At 39.3% G+C, this 14,416-nt stretch overlaps 1 protein-coding gene across 2 annotated transcripts in view; it reads right to left on the bottom strand.

Annotated features, from left to right (window-relative positions):
• The window catches only part of LOC130920909 (E3 SUMO-protein ligase ZBED1-like), a 139,066-nt gene that overhangs the window by 55,975 nt on the left and 68,675 nt on the right, over positions 1-14,416 (bottom strand). The window contains exon 1 of one of the 2 annotated variants that reach the window (XM_057844449.1): positions 1,227-1,701. The exons of the other annotated variant lie outside the window; for it this stretch is intronic. The gene's annotated coding sequence lies outside the window, so the exon portion shown is untranslated. Of the gene's footprint in view, positions 1-1,226; positions 1,702-14,416 lie in introns of those variants that run through there. 2 annotated transcript variants of the gene reach the window in all.

Genomic DNA, 14,416 nt, shown 5'->3' with positions numbered 1-14,416 from the left:
ATCAGCCTACCATGCATGTTTTTGAGATGTGGGGAGGAAACCGGAGTAACCGGAGAAAACCCACGCAGGCACAGGGAGAACATGCAAACTCCACACAAGCCCGGGATTGAATCCTTGATCTCAGAACTTTGACGTGGACGTGCTAACCACTCTGCCACCGTGCCGCCAATCTACAAGAATCCAAATATGAGACCATTTACTAAGAAAATAGTCCTATGGGGAAAATGTAAAGTTTTTTTGTTTTTTTTCCCAAGATTAAATCCTTATTGTGCTTGACAAAAAGTCATCTTTTTTCACAATCTGACCAAGGAATATTCCCCATTACATTACCACTGTTTATTCAAGAAAAACGGTATCATTTTTCCTGTATCCTAGTCACACTCACAAAATCTTAGTTATCATCTCCCCACATCTCGAGACCACCACTTGGGTCAGAGCCTGATGGGTTCTGACCATGTGACCTTGAGGGAATATTGCTTGGCAGTTTCATACAAAACCAGTTTCCAGCCATTACATAATAAACCACTCATGTTAATAAAGTAATCATTGATCTGGAAACCCGTCATCGAGACCTTTAAATTGACATGAAACATAATAGGGTTTAGCACTATGTGATTTGTGACATTGTGATATGTAGGTGACCCTTGAAGTACGAAAAATGCATTAAAATCAAAGGCCGGTTTTAGTAGCTGTTCATAATGAATACCAAGTTTGGAGAAAAGAGGAAAACTGTAAATTAAAATAATAATAATAACAATAATATTAATAATAATACGTTTTCTGATGTTATGACCTTGAACTTTTGTATGTGAAAACATCTGAAGAAAAATAAATAAATTACCTATACCTTCTTTATCTTTTGAACTAAATATTAATAGATTAAATAAAGGTAGAAAAGGTGGGGAAATCAACCTAATTAGTGGGAACAGCGCCCGTGTGCGTTCACAGCAAACTGGTTGATGTTTTTCATAATAGTTTTGGCGTGTGCTGGTGTTCCTAATGAAGTGGTCATGAGTAGGCGCAGTTTGAACTGAAAGAGCGCCCCCTGTTGCAGCAACACTATTAAAATCAAATCAATCATGTCCACTGAACGTGCAAGGTGTCGCTTAATTGAAAGTCACACATCCAAACTGATCCGTATTTAGCTCAATTGCCAAAAACAGAAAACAAGTCCAAGTTCTTATGCAAATTTGTGGAATGTTTTATATGACATAACTGTTGCTTACCCTCTCCTTCCACATGAAACCTCCACAACCGTGCAGCAAAATACAAGAACAGGAAAAAGAATAAATCCTGGTGAAAAAATAAAAATCCACTATGGAAGTCTGGATCGGTTCTGTTGGAAATCCTAAACGGTTCTTCTGTCAGGTATTCCACGTGCACGAATGTCCGCAGCTCACAACACAACCGCTTGTTGGAATCCTGTTGCACGTGTCACACACTTTTTGTGAAACGGGTGTGCGCGCGTCGGGCGTTCGTGGACCCACCGCGCGCCTTGGTGGAGGGATGCGCACCACTCTTTTTTAGCAGAGTCGACGCGATGTCACCGTGGCCACAAGCAAACCTGAACGGGTGCAGGGAGTGTCTCCTCCACCTCCTCTTTCTCCTCGCCCCCTCTCTCTCGCCGCCTGCGCTCGACGGTGTCATCTGAGGAGCTGCAGGTTCGAGTCCGCTGCAGATACCTACGTCCGTCAGTCTTCCTCCCCCCTTCTTTTCTCAAACTCTGGGAATTCCTCAAGTCTTGTGCGAGAAGAGATTGAACCTTCTTTCCGTCCTCCTCCTTCCACACAGGCTCCACATGAACGTATGCGCGCATATTGGATTAAAAAGAAAGGAAAATAATCAGTTTATCACTTGATGCTGCATGGCAACAGAGAAAAGTTTAAATGTAGGAACTTGATTTAAAATAAAAATAATAATATTTTTAAAGACGTTAATAGCAGAGGTGGGTAGTAACGCGTTACATGTACTCCGTGACATTTACTTGTGTAACTTTTTGAGAAAAAGGTATTTCTAAGTGTAGTTTTACTTAGCCATACTTTTTACTTTTACTTCAGTAGATTTGTGATGAAAAAACGCTACTCCTACTTCGCGACTTTGGGCTACACAAGAGTCGTTACATCTTTCCTCTTAATTCTACTTATTAGACTTTTTTTTTTCCATCGATGCCAAGAGTACCACTACCAATTTCACCAATGAGATGTCGCAATAATAATCACATGACTCTGGGGCAGTTTACATGGCGACTTTGCGACATGAAGACGCAATGACTGAGTAGCGGAATTGCCTCGCGTGTATATGGTGTCGGCGAAGACGAAAGACAAAGACAAAAAATTCTGAATCCTGCCTCCCAATTGGAAGAATTCGATTACGGGGGTCGCAGCGCATTCAAACGCACGGAAACCGCCTTTGCTTCGATGACGTAAGCACTCGCGCACGTGCGCTGCTATTAAACATTAAAAACAGCAGATGGCGGAACGTCGGCTTTAATTTACAGTTTTCATAATGTTTTTAACTTAAATATGTTGAATGTTTCCATTGTGGTGCCTTTTTGAACAAAAGAAAATGCCATTACTTGGAGAGGGCGGGCATGTTGTCTTCCGGGCTGAGGAGGTATAGACCCTACTCACCTACGTCACAAAATGGGCGTGTCGCTGTTTCCGGCCGCCATATTGTACCTCTTTTTCAGACCTATTCTCATTGTTTTCAATTAGTCGAGCAAGTTATAGAGCAATTCATGGAAGCCCCGGTGTTATCTGACGCTGTCAACTCATTGGATCCGTTGCATAAAAGGCGTTACGTGGAAAAGCTTCAGTTTATCCATTCGTCAGATCCGTATTTGATGCCTAAATCGATGTTTTTCGACCCGCTGGCTTCGCCTGACATCTGATATCCTGATATTTACAACTATCTTGTCCACACAAAATCAGCCTATTCTCACGAAAGTTTGAAAAACTTTAAGAGCTTGGAGGCTTATAAATGCTACGTTGCTGGTTGGGTGAAACAGGTCCTCGTACACGAAAATTCGGCAGGAATCTTGTGCTCGGAAGGTGAGTTACGAAATTTTCAATTCAAAATCTTTTGTTCTTGCTAACATCCACTGTCAAGTCTAATGTATTTCATATCATTTGTCAATGGAGCTAGGGCTTTTAATGTTTATATGGTTTAGCGATAGCACTCTCACTGTATACATATATAATACGTAATAAATATGAAGTGCGATAGCACTACTCCAGATTGTCCCTAGTTGAATTTATTTTTTGGCTTTTGACCTCAATAGTGAAATTGTAAATTAATTGTATGACAACTGTCTGATTATCCCCTTATAATTATATATTTTCAGGTAATTCATTCACAACGTCTGAGTGTATGTTGTCGGCGATTAGCCTAGCAATGATCTTAATTGTGGTTCTCAGCCCAAAACCCTCTAAATATATATTAAATGCATCTTACCAGATATAAAATGACTACTACGTAATCTGTGGTAGTCGTTTGGAGCCCAGTTTTCTCGTCGAATTGCAGCAGTCAATCTCGGTCTCCTCTCCGGGTCTCTCGGAATACGGTAAAAATTCAAGTCTCTCCGTCTATCTTCTCTGTTTTTGCAACCGACCGCCACACACGACTTCACCATTTTGATTATTAATGTTAACGAGCAGAAAAACACGCCATAATAGGAGGAATTTACGAAGCGCTAATGCATTAACATGACTAGTATCCGGACAACATGGCGCGGGGGCGTGGCTGTGACGTCACGTGAGTAGGGTCTATTAGTGCATCATTCGCTGTCACCTTGTAAATCTGCACTGCATCGTTTTCATGCGGAATTGCGATATTGTTTGAATGGAAATGGAACCATACAAATGCAAACATGAAATTTTTCGTCTTCTCGGAGAGTCGCCATGTAAACTGCCCCTCTATTACACCGATCTGATGCAAGCTTGCCGTTCTATGATCACATCAGCAGTGTTGGGAAAAACGCCGTTATAAATAATGCCGTTACATAACGGCGTTATTTTTTCTGCCGTTACAACGCCGTTACCGTTACTGACGGTCAAAAGCGGTGCATTACTTACTCTGAATAAATTGAAGAAACTACCAGCTGTGGCGAGTCTACACTGCTCTGTTTACTTGTCATCCAAGACTTGGGGTGTGTTCAGGTTCATGGCAATGAAAATAGTAAACACACATAGCCTACCTTTGCAAGAATGATGGAGTTGCCGTTTGATACGGTCAAAATGTGCAGGTCCTGCACCCATCCGCAGCAAAACTGTTCGTAGCTTTGTAGCGATTTGTTAATTTCGGAATCGCTGATGAGTTTGGTAACATACACCAAACAATAAATACAGAAGAATGTCCATTTGGCGTAATTGTGGAAGCCTGTCGACATCTTTACTCCATTTGTCTTCGGCTTGCTCGTAAGGGTCAACATTGTTCAGATCCTTAAGTTTGATCACATATCTGTTCTTCGCCTTAGTAACGAGTTTGTCTCTTTATCGAACTGGCAAGTTAAAGTCAGCGAGCCAGACCCGCTTCCAATATGGCTGCGTTGTCGTCAAATCTCACGCGATCCCCGTAAACGCTCGAGCCTAATAGCGCACATACTTCTTATGACTGTTTGTCCCTGCTCATTCATTCAAAGCTTTTGTCGACATCTGTGGTAAGCTGTTCAAATCTGTTTACAGTATTTTTGTTGCACTTCAAGTGTAGGATAAATCTGTTGCTGATGAGGTGCAATAAATATTACAAGGTTCTATAACACAACTACCTGTCTGTTCTTCTCGATTCAACTGACTCGAATACTGCTCAGAAAATTTCAGTCTTTGACATACAACAAGTTCTTTTCAAAGTAATGGAAATAGTTACTTTCCCTGGTAACTAGTTACTTTTACTATAGAGTAATTCAGTTACCAACTCAGTTACATTTTGGAAGAAGTAGTGAGTAACTATAACTAATTACTTTTTTAAAGTTACGTGCATAACACTGCACATGAGCCTGTTCAATTAAGTGGTGTTTTTAAAGCACTGTAAAAAATGAAGCATTTTAACATAGGGCGCTGCCGTCAACATGACTGGAAAGCGTTGATTTAAACCTCTCTCCCTGTTTTTATTTGGCACTGACTGACCACGGAAAGCTAGAGATCCTTTTAATTTCATAATAGTAACTTTGAAGGAACTATTCACTATTCAAACTAGGAACTATTTTCTTCACTAGAGGGCATTCATGCTCTTTGGACAAATAATGCTTCATTTCTGTCTTTTTTTTCTCGCTCGCCAGAATTCAATGATTTTTGTTTTCTGTATTTCTTTGGCTTAATGTGGTTATTTAATGGGTTATTATACAGTATGATTATAACAATAGTTTATATAGAAATGTTTGTGCTGAGAGAAAAAAAAATCTATCAAAAATAAGCAGTTACTCACAATGTTACTCATTACTAGAGCTGTCCCGACTAGTCGACATAGTCGACGTCATCGATGACGTAAATCCGTCGACGAGCACAACATCCCGTCGACGGTTAATGAAGGGTTAAAAAAATATATGCGTGGAAAGTTAGAATGTCGGATGCTCTGTTTGCAAGCGGGGAAAGCGGCACAAAGCCAAAAAAAGCGCACCTGATTGTAAGCGCACCTGATTGTCCAAAACATTGCCTTATTTCAAAGAAACAAAGGAGAGTACACTCTTCTGTCCTGTCTCTTCAATGCCAAGCTTGGCTGCACGTCGGCCGTGAATGAACGCCTCAAGCGCCTTCACGCAGTTTTTAATTTTTTTTCCTTTCATTTTTTGTACACCAGAGGGTGCTGTCGCCTTACTAAATAATAATGTTTCATTGACAATGGGCCTATTAGTGCTATTAGTATTGTTCTCAATGCTAATTGAAAGGTTTATTTCATGTTATGGTTTATTTTATGGTATAGAAAATTATATAAGGTTAAAAGGTCATAAATATATACAGTATATACAGTGATTGCACTCAAGGGAGAGATTGTCAATGATAAGGTAATAAGGTAAAGGCAATTCATATAGGCAATTCATTGATATATAAATAAGGTTTCAAAGGAAAAAGGTGAAAAGTTTTTGTTAATTTCTAATTGTGTTGCTTTATTTGTGTGCACCGTAGCTCTTACAGTGTGTTTATATCAAGGATGGAATAAAAGTTGTAAACCATCAGTTTAAGAGACCATCTTTTCAATCGGGATGCTACACTAGTTAATTCTATCAGCATTTGAACTCATTGTTTATTTGTGATTTATTATTGTTATTTACGTGTTTATTTGTACTTTAATAAATAATTTGAGTGTTCCAATATGTTTTTTGTGAATTGATAAGCGTCAACAAAAATTTCATTGCTAAATTGTTTAAAAAAAAAAAAAAAAAAAAAAAATTAATTATTAGATTAGTCGACTAATCGTAAAAATAGTCGGCTGACTAATCGGGAGAAAATTAGTCTTTTGGGACAGCCCTACTCATTACTTGAGTATTCTTTTCACTGGATACTGGACACTTGAGTAATATTATTTTGAAGTAACGCTACTCTTACTTGAGTAAAATTTTTGGCTACTCTACCCACCTCTGGTTAATAGTGATGTTAATGGGCTACTAACGGCACAAGTTAACAAGGTAACGTTGAACTCACTAATTAATTCACACATTTGATTAATTTAATGGCACATTAGACATTCTTTAACCCTATGTGGCCATAATTTGACGCATGAATTTTAAGCAATGTGATATGCTTTTCCCTATAAAAGATACACACGTGATACAAATTCATGAAAATATATAATTTTTAGTTCGTTTGTTCCAAAGAACAATGTCATTTATTTAGTATTTGGGCTTAAAACTGTTAGTCATTTTCACGATTTGTTTCTAAATACACTGTTACCTCGACATACGAACGCATCTACATATAATTATTTCGACATACGACGTCAATTTGACTCGTCATCTGTCTAGACACATCAAAACATGCTTGAAATACGACAATTTACGACAGTGTCACAATTTCATTGTTTTCCTGCAAGACTGCAGCACTTCGGATTTTCTTGTAAAAGAAAGAATCAAGGGTCCCAAGAAGGTTAGTGCAGGTGGTAGTAGGGGTAAAAAAAAAAAAAAAAGGAAGAAGGTGACGCTTACCATTGAAATGTGGAAACAAGTCTTAGAAAAATATGTGCGTGTGAGTGAACTGACTAGACAATACGGCTCACAACATCGCTCGCCATTTCCTCCTCTACTTACACACCCACTGTCTCCTCTGACCTCCCTCTGACCTAAATCAAGGTGACAATGAAAACACTTTTTTTATTTTTTTATTTCTTATTTATTCATAATGTACATTCTTTTACATGTGTCTATTTCAATGCATTTGTTAAATTAGACATAACACGGCTCACTGTATCCTCTCCGTCGACACACCTGCCATCTCCTCCAACCTCCGTTTGCCAGTCCCTATAAGTTAAGGTGACTATAAAAACGCTTTTTAAAATTTCTAATTTATTTATAATTTATTTGTTTTGCTATGTGTAATTGCCATTTGTAATTGTACCCATTGTATTTATTAAGGATTTAGCACAGGTTTTTGTGCAGTGAAATGAATTAATCAAATTATAATGTATTCTTATAGGGAAATCCCGCACGACACATGACCATTTCGACATACAGAATGAATTAAATTTGTATGTCAAGGTACCACTTTATATAAAATATGTTTGAAGATACATGATGAAAATATTGTATGCATGATGAGGACACTTTAGTGCAGAATTCCTGAAATCTAGCAAGGCAAGGCTAATTCAATTCAACATAAAGTAATTCAAAGTTATTTGCATTACATGAAAATCCAAAAATACCAATAAAATATACATAATAGTCACATTAAATAATGAAGACAGTTAAAAACAAAAAACAATTGAAACAGGAAATAGCAATATAACCCCAGAAAAAATATTGAAAAGCAAAAGTCAAATAACTTAAATTTTGAACTATATGGGCAGTTATGAGTACGCTGTGGTAAACAATAACGTTTTTAGCCCTGATTTAAATGAGCGGTTTGAGCACACTTCAGAGCTTCAGGTAACTGGAACATTATAACAATGCTGCCTCACCCTGCTTGGTCAAGTGCTTGCTGCCTGCTGTGTGTTCTTGGAACACAACAGACTGGTTCCAGACAACTTGAGGCAGCGACTGATTTTTTTGTTAAGACTTGTAAATATATCATAACAATAGTCCAATCTACTAAAAATGAATCCATGGATATGTTTTTCTATGTCTTGTTTTACAAAAGCCCGTCATAAATAAATTCTTTTTTCGTCTCAGTTAGCAGGACACAGTAAAAACCTGTCTTTCTGGCCCGTTCCTCCAACTATATAAAGAACAAACACCATGACATACTATTTGGGCAACTTTCTCATTCACTCGGCCATCACGCTTTGCCTACAAATTACAACCCGTTTGCAGACAATATTTTCCCTCGACTGTTTTTGTGATGAATGTCTTTTGGACTTTGTGTAACAATGTGAAGTGCAGCAAATGGCAAGCCGCGACACAGCACCTTGGGATGCCCCTCAGCAGTGTTGCCAACTATTTTGCCAAATCTGGCAACTTTCCAAAGCCTTTTGCCGACTTTTTTTTTTTTGTCAAAAGCGACTCGCGACAAATCTAGCGACTTTTTCCTGGTGTTTTTTTTTAACTCACTTTTTGCTTCTCTCACAACATTATTCCCAAAGGTGGGTTGTAACACGTTACTTTTACTCCGTTACATTTACTTGAGTAACTTTTTGAGAAAAATATACTTCTAAAAATAGTTTTACTTACCCATACTTTTTACTTCCGTAGATTTATGAAGAAAAAAACACTACTCCTACTCTCCTACTTTTCCTTTGTTCCTTTATTCTACATATTAGATTTATTATTTTTTTTCCATCGATGCCAAGAGTACCACTACCAATTTCACCAATGAGACATCATAATAATAATGTAATAGTAATTTTACTAAGCCATACTTTTAACCTTTACTTGAGGAGATTTGGGAAGAAAAAATGCTCCTTTTACTGTGCTACTTTGGGCCACCCTAGTCGTTACATTTTTCTCCCAGAGACGCCAACAGTGGCACTACCAGTTTCATCAATCAGATGTTGCAACAATAAACAAAAGACTACATTATACCAATCAGACTCAAGCTTGCCGTTCTATGATCATGCCAGCCTGTTCTTGTGGCATCTTTAAAGCACCATAAAAAATTAAGTATTTGGAGTAGAGCGCTGCCGTCAACATGACTTGAAAGCGCCGGTTCTAACCTCTTTCCCAGTTTTTATTTGGCACCGATAGACCAAGGAAAACCGGAGATATGAGCCTTTTAATTTTTATAATAGGAAATGTGTTTTCTCCACTTTTTTTTTTTGTATTTTATTGGGTTAATGTGGTTATGTAATAGGTTAGTCTTCTTCTTTAATATATAATAATAACAGTTCACATAAATGTTTAAAAAAAAAATAATAATTGTTTTTTTTTTTTTTTAAATCATATACAAGCAGACATCAAAAGAAGTTACATTGGTGTTCATCACCTGAGTATTCTTTTCACCAAATACGTTTTTACTAAATGTTGGGATGACTACTTTTACTTTTATTTGAGTAATATTATTTTGAAGTAACGCTACTCTTACATGAGTAAAATGTTTTGGCTACTCTACCCACCTATGCTCATTCCTCTCTCCTAGAGCGTCCATTATAATTACATGCAAATTGCCAATTATGCAAATTAGGTAATGACGTCATCTAGCGACTTTTAGACAGGCAATAGCTACTCTCCTTACTGGGGAGTTGGCTACACTGACTCACAGGCATGTGGTGCGTTGTGGAGCCTTGGCCGACCTTCCGAAGGTAGCACCAAGTGGTATCTACTATGTGACCCTAAAGGCCGAGTTATACTTCCGCGTCAGACCTACGCCGTCAAGGAAGAATCGAGTTACGACCCTACGCCGTAGCCTGACGCGCACCTCTCGATTTTTCTAACCTTCGCGTCGCGTAGACGCGTTGACGTAGCGAAAACGGACTGTGATTGGTCCGCTCAGACTGTTGTTTCCGGGCGAAAACACCGCCATTGTAGAATAGAATCAAACATTATTTTCTACACGCAAAAATGCACCGAGCCGACGGGAGTATCATCGAAGAGCAAGTCTCGTCAAGAAATTATTATTGTGACTGCCAAATGGCAAGGTCGGCGATCGAAAAAATAAATAAATGGAAGAACCACCGAGACGTGGGTGGTCTGAATCGAGTGGCCACACGAAGCGGTGACACAGTCGGCCAAAAACTGCCAACTTTTTATCACTTTATGTCGTATTTTTGGTTGGTGCACTTCATCATTTACTGTGTACATATGTTTCAAGTATATGAAGAATAAAGCACAGATTTGGTGTCAAAAGAGTTGTTTTGATCTTTAATTTTCAATAACAGACACTTCACACACACAATACATCATCACTGATTGAGAGTGCCTCGGTGCTTTTTATGATAACCTTAAAATCAAGCCTCCCAACGCAGTTTGGGAAGTTCCCTAGACGCCAGAAATCTGCTATGGCTTCCCACTGGCTGGTTGTAGGACACGGCAAACAAATCAGGCTGGAGGGCTTTGCAGACCTTGAACGCAGTGCTCGACGCCAGTTTGAAGCTAGCCGCCACAGCTAGCTCTCTCCACCCGAGTCTAAAACTCTCTGTGCGGCATCAAAAGTCGGCCAGACCGCCTCGAAACCGTCTTCTGCGTCGCCTGCCCGTCATCATTTGTATGTTCAATATTTATTCAGTGTTGATGAGCAGAATATTTACTTTCAAGAGTTCCATCTTGCATTGTTTATTTTTTCTCCGACTAGCGGAAGTAGTCAACAATCATGCCCCAAAACCGTACAAACATAACGCCACATCCCTCTAGTGGCTTGGCGGTGAATTACAGAGCAACGCGTTCCCTCACCGCAGAACTATCGAATGTCGAATGACGCCGTAGTCGCTACGCCGTCACCGCAACGCGGGAGTATAACTCAGGCTTAAGAAATGATCTTGCAGTTGGCTCCACTGTCAACGGGGAGTGTGACAATGGAACCAAGTTCAACGACATCCCCAGGTTGATGTACTGGTGATTCTTCTCAAGCAGTTGCTGGCATTATAGGTAAGAGTGAGTCTGACAAAAATGTAATCAAGAGATGATTTTCCCAAATATTATACTCACAAAGTATCGTTGGCATGGTCGTTGAGTTGCATAGACAAGGGGAACAAACCAAAAAACGTAGTATTCATTTTTTTTTTGTGGTAAGACGTAGAAGTAGTTGGTTAGAAGTTGGCACTCGAGCAGGGTGTGGTTTTCTAAACCTATGCTCAGTTTTTCTTCTTTTCCTTCCAGCTTGCCTTGTTACAGGTTGCCACAGCATGTCATCATTTTCCGTGTCACCCAATCTTCTGGCATCCTCCTCTCTAAACATCAACTGCCCTCATGCCTTTCAATGCCACATCCATCCATTTTCTCTTTGGTCTTCCTCTCTATCTTCTTCCTGGTGGCACCATCTTCAACACTTTTTTACCAATATATTCGCAATTTCTCTTCGGGTTGTGTCAAAACCATATACTGTATTTTTGCTCTCTCTCTTAACTCTGTCTCCAAAGTATCTCACTTTTGCTGTTCCTCTGAAATCATTTGCCATACCTGATCACTTCTAGAGATAACCTCAAAATCCTCATATGCGCCACCTCTATGACCAGGATACTTCGGGATTGCTTCTTCTCCATTCCGATACATACAGCTACCTTTTTAAATGTTTTTTCGGCTACTCCTGCTCTCATTGCAGAAAACAATATAATTTGCGAACATCTTTATCCATGGGGATTACAGTCTAACTTTTGTATTATTTAGTTAAAACAGACATGATATTTAATTCTAAAACCTACAATATGAGAGTCATACTTCATAATACATACTTTGTATCATGTCTATAAAGTATGTAATAAAGGTTATGACTATGCAGGTGGAACATATGTATGTATATGAGTTGGTATCATTGTCAGCTGTGCTAATCCCTGCTGATGTAATGTTATCATGTTCAAGTTAGCGTATTGATTCTCTGCATGCTTTCACTTCTTATTTTTTATATATTGTATTTCTCATCATGCCCTTACTGTGCAGCATTCTTTTTACTTGTTTTATCTTCATGTTTTTGAGATTCTCAGATTTTGCTTCTGGGAAAGAAAAACAAGCTCATGGCATGAGCTCATCACAGGGATACACTTTAGGACTCTGCTGCTTTCCTACTAAAACTAACTCAATTCTCAGTCGAGAAATACCATTCAGGTCCTAGAGCAAAAAGATCAAAAAGATACGTATGTCAAGGCTTAAAAAAAAAAAATCATAATTGAAACGCTCACTCAAACCTCAAATCATAATCCTAATTTAAAACCCTAACTAAAATTAAACCCTGGTTTCTAATCTACATTTAAAACTTCATAACCGCACTTTAACCTGTGTCCAGAACCCTAACTTTGCTTTTAAACCTTCATTTAAAAACCCTGATCCTTTATTGAAATCATACCTTTGGTTTATTTATTTATGTTTTTAAACAATGCTTTAGGTTTGATATGCTAATTTAAAATCATGACATACAGTATGCTTAAAATCTTAATTTGTAGCCTTGGGGCCGTTTACATGGTGACACTTCGACAATACAACACATTTCATGTTTGCATTTCAATGGTTCCGTCTTGGTTCCGTCTAATTCCCCGTGAAAACAATGTAATATTCATGCCATGCCCTAGGGGGCAGTGCAGTTTAATAAGGCGACAGCCAATGATGCACTTCCTTGACAACAACCTCTTCAGCATGGAAGACAACATACCCGCTCAATCGAAGCATTGACATCCAAGCGTTTTTTTTCTTTTGTTTCAAAATGGGACAAAAACGCAAACAAAATAAATTTCAAGTAAAAATATCATAAAAACAGTCAGGGCCATCCAGTCCATGTACGCCCAAAATGAGAGTTGTGTCCGTGTCCTCGGCAGTAAGTCAGACTTGTTCCAGGTGGGTGTTGGCCTTCGCCTGGGTTGTGCTTTGCCACCAATTCTGTTCGTGATTTTCATGGACAGGTTATCAATTGGTAGTTGTGGCGAAGAGGGTTTATAGTTTGTAGGCTGAGGATTGCATTGCTGCTTTTTGCAGATGATGTAGTCCTGTTTGCATCATCAGCCTGTGACCTGCAGCACTCACTGGATCGGTTTGCAGCCAAATGTGAAGCGGCAGGGATGAGGATTAGCACCTCCAATCCTGAGGCCATGGCTCTCAGGTCTCTAGGGGTCTTGTACACGAGTGAGGGAACTTTGGAGTGTGAGATTGAACTGAGAATCTGGGAAGCAGGAGCAGTATTACATCTAACGTTCGACCTTCGTTCCTACCTGCACCTATGGTCATGACCGAAAGAACAAGATCACGGGTACAAGCGGCCGAAATGGATTTTCTCAGGCAGAAAGCTGGCGTCTTCCTTAGAGACAGGGTGAGAAATACTGCTGTTCGCGAGAGGCTTATAGTCGAGTCGCTGCTCCTTGGCGTAGAAAAGAGTCAGTTGAGGTGGTTCGGGCATCTAGTGCGGATGCCACAGGGCGGCTCCCTAGGGAGGTGTTCCTGACATGTCCAGCTTGGAGGAGACCTCGGTGAAGGCCCAGGACTAGCTGGAGGGATTATACTGTATCTCGACGCTGACGTGGGAGAGCCTCGTGATCCCCCAGTCCGAGCAAGTTAATGTGGCCAGGGAAAGGGAAGTGTGGGGTTCCCCGCTGAAACCCCCAAAGTGACATGTGTGAGTCATCGGAGCGAGAGAATTCCATTCATATGGATGCAGAGCAATCCCCACAATCAAATCGTTTCTCTTTGGAGGCAAGAATCAAAAGTTTGCGTCTTCGCCTTCCATTTTGGCCGATATATGTGTAAAGACGAGGCCATTCGGCAACACAATCTCTGTGTCTTGCTGTCGCAGCATCACTATTTAAACAGCCTCATTGTTTCAGTTTCCTTATAATAATGTAATTTTAAATCCCAATCTCTTTTATTAAGCCCTTATTGAAAAGCTTAACGCTTGGTTTCAAAACCTAAGTTGAAACCCAAATTCTTATTTGAAACCCAAGCCCTTACCTTGGTTTCCAACCCAAAGTTAGAATCTGAACCCTGAATTGAACACCTAACCCTGCCCTGGAACCCTAATTTGAAACCCTAACCATGTTTTTAAATCCTAATTCCAAACCTAAACTTTTATTAATTCTGTTTAATTTTGAAAGCCAAACCCTCATTTGAAAGCCTTAATAATATAAAACTCTAACCTTGCTTTTAATATCATTAATATAGTAATATTTAATTAATTGATTTAATATTTCAAAGCTAAATATAATA

Source organism: Corythoichthys intestinalis, chromosome 8 (assembly GCF_030265065.1).
Source record: "Corythoichthys intestinalis isolate RoL2023-P3 chromosome 8, ASM3026506v1, whole genome shotgun sequence".
NCBI lineage: Eukaryota > Metazoa > Chordata > Actinopteri > Syngnathiformes > Syngnathidae > Corythoichthys > Corythoichthys intestinalis.
The sequence above is the reverse complement of the archived record's forward strand: the minus strand, read 5'-3'. Positions and strand labels throughout refer to the sequence as shown.